This window comes from Lepidochelys kempii, chromosome 9 (genome assembly GCF_965140265.1).
Source record: "Lepidochelys kempii isolate rLepKem1 chromosome 9, rLepKem1.hap2, whole genome shotgun sequence".
Taxonomy (NCBI): domain Eukaryota; kingdom Metazoa; phylum Chordata; order Testudines; family Cheloniidae; genus Lepidochelys; species Lepidochelys kempii.
The window spans coordinates 28184646-28190645 of record NC_133264.1 but is presented as its reverse complement, the minus strand read 5'-3'; the positions used below and the strand labels follow the sequence as shown (position 1 = coordinate 28190645).

Below are 6000 nucleotides of genomic sequence, written 5' to 3'. Positions count from 1 at the left end.
ATCGGCCGGTGAGTGACGAGCCGGGCGAGCAATTCCTGGCGCCTGGGCTGGCCTCTCAGCCTATGCGGGGGCCCGGGGCGGGATTTCCGCCGCGCTCTGGCTGCGCGTCTCTCAGCTGACGGGACAAACCCATTTGTCGTGGAGTCGCTGTAGGCTGGTCCCGGCGCTCGGCCCCCAGGTAAGAGCTGCCTTTGCGGCGGGGATGGGGGCGGGCTCCGCTCGGGCCTCCCGGCCAGCTCCGCCTGGGTCGCTGCTGTCACGCTGCCGCCCCCAGGGCTTGTGGGAGGCTAATGGATCAGTCGCCCCGGCGAGCCGAGCTGCACCGGCTTGGGGGGGCCAAGACTGTGAGCTGGTTTTGCGCATTGAGGCCGAACTAAGTCTCCCCCGGAGCAGAGTCGCTAGCAGCCCAAACGCTGGAGCTGTTACCAACTTTCACTGCAGCTGAGTCTGGCATTTCCCTTCCCTCCCCCAGCCTGCAGCGAGCTCAGGGTAAGCAGAAGAGAGAAGAACGAGTGAGAAGAACAAAATGCTGACAAAGCACCACCGATTACAGCTACAGCCCGGGCTGGGGTTTCACTTCTGTATTTCTTGTGTGTGGTTTTTCTCCAGAGCTCTCTGGCCGGGGATGCTGACCATATTTATGAGGTAGTGATTATCTGTGCTCTCCCTGGCGACGTTTGGCAGCTGTGTAAGGGGGAAGCAGGTACTGGCTGGAGAGTGCAGCCTAATGCCGCCACAATTATTAATAAAGAGGTACAAACAAACTGTTTGGGATGTATAGACTCTGTTTACTGTCTAGCGCAATCCATGCTTTGGTTAACAAAATCCTGAGATAGTGAGAATACAGTGCCATCTGCCATTCTTCATAGCTATTCACCAGTAATGCCCCTGGTGCTTTTTAGTTTTCACTCTCTGCGCAGGTACCCGTCCTAGCCCAGCCCCAGAGGTAAGGCCATCCTGGTATGATACAGATTCAGAGCTGGTGTGGTCTGATGAAACTCAATGCACGGAAATGCTGGGGGGAGTATCAACAGAATATTATTAACATTAAGCAGCTAAGGGGGGGGTTGTCCTCTAATTGTGAAACTAACAAACCTCCCCTGCACCACCTGGAACTTTTTAAAGAGAAATTAGAATGTAAATGAAATGAGTGATCCAGATATTAATATTTCTAAGTGTTTTCTTTGCCAATGATGAATAGCAGCAGAGTTTACCAAAATGCAAACTGAATTACAAAACTATAGGCAATGGAACAAATTCAAGCCTCGCATAAGGCTTCTTCAGTTGAATTATATCAGGGATGAATTTGGTCAGATATTAGCCAGTTCACATGACGATTTCACATGATGTGTGTACATGTAAGTATCCTTGCCACTGGAAGATGGATAATCTGAGGTAATAGGGCAAGGACTACCATTTGGATGGGGACTTTTTATTCTGTGGCCCACACTTTTAACAGTTAGTCTCATGGTCCAATCTCTCCTCTCCCCAGACAATTATTCAGCACCATCTCCCCTCCCATTGGTGCCTGTGCAGACTTTCCCTCCTGTCTTCAGCCACATAAGTTCCTGTTGCACCTACAGCAATTGCTTACATGGAAAATTCATATTAGGAAGATATTTAATATTTTGTAATAATCTATAATGTAATTTAGTAGGTTTGAATAAGAAAACCAGATAGCTCTCTGCAAGCCACAGTATGCTGTCTGTGGAGCACCAGTGGCCTATGGACACTGATTTATATGAATATTCCCTGATAACAGGGAACAGCCAATATACAATTATGCCTTCCATAAATGCTGCAGTATTCTATGTTCGGTAAAGGGTGATTGGTCCGAAGTTCCATTCACCATAGGGGCAAGCGGTTTGCCTAACTTCACTTTGTTTTCTATCCCACCACGAAGTTTCTTGGTTATAGGGAGCACTGACAGCAACAGCTGGAGTTAGTCTAACATTTTCCCCCATAAGACCCAATTTTCAGTAGCTTTGTATCTTTCCCAAACTAACTGTTCACATTAAAAAAAAAAAAACTGATACAAGATCTCTGCCTCAGACTGATTTTTTTTTTTTTAAGAAGGTTACAGCAAAAGTGGCTTAGCCATTTCTGAGAACAAGATTGGCAAAACAACCTATTTTTTTCTCTAATGCTAAATTTGTAGCACAATAAAAGAAATGGTTGTATCTCCATGCAGTGGAGCAGGACTTGACATTTGACAGGGGGTTGCTTGGAGGAAGGGAGGTGCTTTTTACTCTTTATCAAAATATATAGTGAAGAATAGCTCTGTGTAGCTCAAAAGCATGTCTTTTTCACCAACAGAAGTTGGTCCAGTTGGAGAGATTCTCAGCCCAAGTTTTTATGTGCATTCTGCATTGAGCATTCTCTAGCTCTAGGGAATTCCTACATGTAAACTGCACTGATCATAGTCTCAGGACCACTCAGCTTCCTGCTTGGCAGGCACAGAGCTAGAGTTTCAGACAGGATATAGACACTGTAGCAACAATGCCCTCACTTCTGACCTCAGGGGAGGCCCGCTGGGAAGGGAGCGCAGGAGGATGCTTTCTGCTGACTGATGGTGTTAATTATGTGTACTTCATAGTCTTCATTAAAGTTTCACACTCCTAAATCAAGGAACAGCCAAGTAGTAATCCTCCCATTCTATAGTTGGGGTAACAGACGTTTCAGATAGTTGCTTCTGGCAGAGTTGAGAACAGAACCCTATCTCTAGTATGAGAGACCTGTATTATTCATTCAGTCACACTTAACGCTTTCTGTGTAAAGAACAATCTACATGCTTATCTGTGCTGTGTCTACAGTCACAGTCCACTCCAGAGCTAGAAATAGAAACCAGATATCCTATTCCCAAAGTTTCGCAGATATCTAGCAAATTATATAAGCCACTTGCAAATTGTGTGTTGTATTCCCCTCTTGCAGTTGGAAAACTGAATTATACTATACTCTTGCTAACAGTTGCTCCTTTTTAAAGTGGTAGAGATCTGTGCTTTGAATCTAGAACCCTGCAGATGATCCCTTTGGGGGTGAATAGGGTTCCAACATGATGGAATCCATTTGCTTCTTTAAAAAAAGCACCCCAAAACACACCACTACCACTTAGGAAATTACATAAAAAGAACCTTTAAGGAATAAAGTTTGAAGTCCAGGAAATGCCAGAATTGGCATTGCTTGTGTAACCTTAATTCAGCCCCTTTGTGTATATATAGTATGATGCAGTCTTTTGTTATGTGATCGTATACTATGTGTTCTGCAACTCCCCAGCCTTATTCAAATGAGTAGGGATCGACAATGAATGAGGCACAGAATTTTGAGAATTAAAGAGATATTCTTTTGTATTTGAGGCACTGTACTGGGACCCATGAGAACTGGGCTCTGATCGTTGCTCTGCCACAGATTTGCTGCATAATTTTAGGTAAGACAATTGTAATATGTATGCACAGTGGGGCTGAATTAAGGTTGTCTGTACAACCTTAATTCTAGTATTTCTTAACTTAGGGTGCTTGACTTTTCAACCTTAATGTTGTTTTATCATTATTTGTATAACTGCAGTAGACGTAATGTTTGCATATTCACAAATTTTCCTCCCTTATGAAGAGCTAGTTTTCTTCAGGTGGATAGTCATAGCCCCTGCATTTTCTGTACTTCAAACTATAGCTGACAAATTGTGATGAGGGAACTAATAAAATTATGGCAAGAGAAACTAAACAGTAACAATTCTATGTATTTATATAAAAAATAAAAATTCATGGATTACAAAAGGGTTTTTTTTTTTTAGAGACAGATTTGAGAGACTTCAATTTCCTCTATTGCTCTGTCAGTCAACAGTATTACAAAGCTTCATGGGTCTAAATTGCTATGCCAGAGTCACAAAATTACTTGCTTCTAAAATGTCAGCTCTTCCTTAACTCCCATTAATAATGAATTAGAAGTACTCTCTCATTTAAGCCAAATATATCCAGAGAGGACTCGCCTTTCAATGTTCACTAAAATGCAGATGGAAACCTCAAAAAAATGTGGGAAAACACCTGCTCCACTGAACATGCAACTTTTGAAGCTTATTCAGGCAAAACTCCCCGTGATTTTGATGCAGGACTGCAGGTTATGTAAAAATATACACATTAGTGCAATTCTACAGCTAGTCAGTTAAAATTAAAATCAAGAAATGCAATGTTAAAGTTTCAAAAGCATCATTAACTCAGTCCCCTCGTACATGCTAGATGGTATATGGATTTACATTTTACAATCTTTTTAGCAGGCCTGATTGTAATTTGAAAAGAGGCTTCCAATAAGGAAGAAGCTAGTATAATGTTTAGAGGATAGAACTGTGAGTCAGGAGTTTTGTACTCTGCTCTGGTACTGACTGTAGTAGTCTTGTCTGTGACTCTTGGTCAAGTCATCAAGGTCGCAATTTTCAATCCTGGGTGCCTAAAATTAGGCGCACAAATCCTTGTGAAGTCACATGAACAAGACTACTTATTCAGAGGAGTTGAGTACCCACATCTCAGTGGAGTGCCTCTTTAACAGAATTTTACAGATTGATAACATGCCTGTGAGATAGTAAAGTATTATGAGGTTTAACTCAGTTTTTACTAAGTGCTTTGAGATCCTCTGAAAATAAGTGCAAATTATTAACAGTAAAATGAGGCACTCAAGTAAAAAAAAAAAATCACTTGTCTGATTTTTTTAACCTATTGTTGTAACACCCAACACTAGTGTAAATGAAAGAGTTTGGGAGGAAATTATGCTATATTATTCCATTTTATATATAACTAGTTTCACTGCTTCCCCTATATAGTCAGTAAGTTTTCCCTCTGCTGTTTGTGCAAGCAATTGTAAAACCAGGGACATTGCTAGAGAGTCAGAGGCAGGTGTGGAACCTGCAACTCACTTTAACTCAAATTGACTAGATATGTTGGTTGTGTCCCATTAGCTACCCCACAGGTAGGTTGTAAGGTTCAGTTCATGGTTCATAAAACACCTCAAGATCCTCTTGTAGAAGGTGTTCTAGAAATACAATGTATCAAACCATAATATTAGCCTAACACACAACTAGAAATGACAGTAAATACATGTTCAGTGTTATCTAGTAATGCTGCAGTTGGGATCTTAACTTTTGGAATTCCTGACGTGTTTATATTCAGGCTTAGAAGAATTTGATTTTTAATTGATAAATGTTAGTAAACATCAATTTCACTGTACTCAAACAGGAAAACATATTTCCATTGGTAATCAAAATTTACAGACAGCAAAGAAGGAAAAATGCTGCTTGAGAACTTAGTGTTTGATTTAAGACTATTTATTTTGTCAGCATCACACGTTGAAATATACAATTTATGGTTTCAACAGTTAAAGCTTTCACTTTTTGAATCCCAATGTTTGTCATTAAATAATTCTCTCCCCTTCCTTCTCTGCCTCCGTAATTTCAGCTGTGAAAATGTAAAATTAAAGTTTTAAAGTGCTTTAAAAAGACACTATGTCAAAATTATAAAAAATTGAATTTTGCCAAGCCTATTTATATTTAATTCTACTTACTTATTGCATTAATGTAGTTTCTTCTTCATTTAATGTCCTTGTATTTTAAAAGGAAAGCATCAAAGATTATCTGTGCTTAATATTGGTATTGATGTAAACTGGGCTTTGAAGTTCATGTCTTAATGAAGTAAATGGGGCGGGTTACCCTTTGGTTAGAGGCAATTTTCTTAAAACTGAAGACAAGTTGCAACAGGGACACATTTAAATTGTGTTGGGTGGGCCTTTATTAAAAGAGAGGTCTAGATCCTGGGCTTCAGCCAAGGACCTTTTACTGTAGCTCAGGGTAGAAGGTGCAAAGATGGCTTTAAATTGTGAGCTGAGCTAGACTGCTGATACAAATTAGATTGGAGTAAGGGCTACTCTAATTTATGGTGGCTATCAGCACCTTCTGGGGCTATTCCAGGAGCCAGAGATCCTCTGGGAATTAGTGACATTCTGGCTACACCTCTTTCTGGT

The 6000-nt window shown here is 40.9% G+C and overlaps 1 protein-coding gene across 4 annotated transcripts in view; it reads left to right on the top strand.

Moving 5' to 3' along the window:
* RNF13 (ring finger protein 13) overlaps window positions 1-6000 on the top strand; it is a 105193-nt gene continuing 99193 nt past the window's right edge. The window contains exons 1-2 of one of the 4 annotated variants that reach the window (XM_073359709.1): window positions 1-178; window positions 3354-3424. The gene's annotated coding sequence lies outside the window, so the exon portion shown is untranslated. The other 3 variants (XM_073359708.1, XM_073359707.1, XM_073359710.1) reach the window with 3 other exon arrangements.